Raw genomic sequence first — 1,821 nt, forward strand, 5'->3', positions numbered from 1 at the left:
CCGCATTCCTGTGGTTTGGGTCCGCAGCAGAAACTATACGTGAGACCGCAAGTGGAGCTGCGCCGACGCTGCGTTGGAGCTGTCACGCTGAGCAGCTATGCATGTGTGACCGCTCCACAAAATTTGCTCCGGTGTAAAATATATCGCAACAAAATATTTCGGTGCAGCGTCGGACCAAATGTGTGCCGTGTGAACAGGGCTATAGACATGCTGATCAGGCTAACTGAAAGTAGCTATTCAGCCCTAGCCCAAACAATAGGCCTAATCAAGACCCAACGATAGGGAATTAAGAAATCAATGGGCCTCTTCACCATAGGGGCGTGACTTACCATCCCCACCCAGTCCTCAAATAGGCCACGCTCAGCCTTTTAGCGCAGAGCAATTTCCCGAAGTCTTCACGGAGACTTCAGAGTTGTCTACCGCTGACGAAGCTTCTGTGAGAGAAGCGAAACGTCCTTTTTTTGTATTTTTTGTTTTTTACCCACAAGTACAGATGACGACTGACGGAACCCTTTCTAAAAACAGAGAAGTGTAACTTCCATTACTCCTCAATTCAGTTTCTGGGGTTTATTGTAGAGAAGGGCCAACTTCGAGCTGATTCAGCCAAGTTACAGGCTCTGGTCAATTGGCAGACTCCGACATTAAGGAAGCATTTGCACAGGTTCCTGGGTTATGCCAACTTTTACAGCTGGTTCATCCATTACTACCGTAGTATTGCAGAGCCGCTAACAAATTGTATATCTGCAAAAGTGCCGTTTGTCTGGACCCCTGAAACTGAACCTGCCTTTACTAACCTGAAACAATTGTTTCCCAGTTCACCTGTTCTCGTTCACCATAATCGTGATTTGCAATTCGTTGAGTTAGATTTTTTCGGACACAAGAATAGGAGCAGTTTTCTCCCAGCGCTCTTCGGTCAACCAGAGGATGCACTCCTGTGCTTTCTTTTCGCATCGCCTTAGTCAACCTGAGAGCAATTACAATGTCGGTAGTGGAGTTGCTGTGATGTTCATGGTCTGCTTTTACTTTTTGGTTCTCCAGTTACCAGTCATGGGCCGGTGGGTGTAGCCTGATGCACACCCGTTGATTCGCAGGATATGTAAACACTCCTCCAACTGAGGGATGACGTCGGATTATCCGGTTTGCATTGCACATTTTCCACAGGCAGTGTTTTTTCTCGCCGTTGCTGTGGAAACGGGTAAACGCCCCGCTCAAAGCTAAGCTTCGACGAATAAGATGGCGAAAAGAAAAAAAGATGACGAGTATGGTACACTTCAGCACGAATGGAACGAAGGATTCGCCTTTGTGGAAAGAACGGGTTCTACAGTGTGTCTCATTTGCAATGACAAAACACCATCAATGAACCGGTCGAATGCAGAGCGGCACTTTGACACGTGCCATGCTACGTTCACATCAAAACACACTGCGAGAGACAGCAGAAAGGAAGTATGCAAGCTCGTGAGCAGGGTGCAAGCTAGCCAGCAGCAACTCCGCGTATGGACCCGGCAAGGTGACTATAATTCCGCTTGTTTTGCTGGATTTTTAGCAATCGTGAGGAACGGAAAACCAGTCACATTAATGGTGAGTATTATCATAAAATTATTTTTAAAAAATACATTCAGAGGCTTATCATAGTGACATTTTGTTGAATTCACTTTTAAAATACATTTTATACATATATATGTATATATATATATACATATATATATATATATATATACACACACACACATTTTTTCTTTGTGTGCGTGTGCGTGTGTGTGTCCTTTAAATAGCAATTGAACTCGATTTCAGGACGACGTTGTGTAGTCGATGTCAGTCGCA

This window comes from Hippocampus comes, unplaced genomic scaffold (assembly GCF_001891065.2).
Source record: "Hippocampus comes isolate QL1 unplaced genomic scaffold, H_comes_QL1_v1.1 scaffold85, whole genome shotgun sequence".
In the NCBI taxonomy this organism is placed as follows: Eukaryota; Metazoa; Chordata; class Actinopteri; order Syngnathiformes; family Syngnathidae; genus Hippocampus; species Hippocampus comes.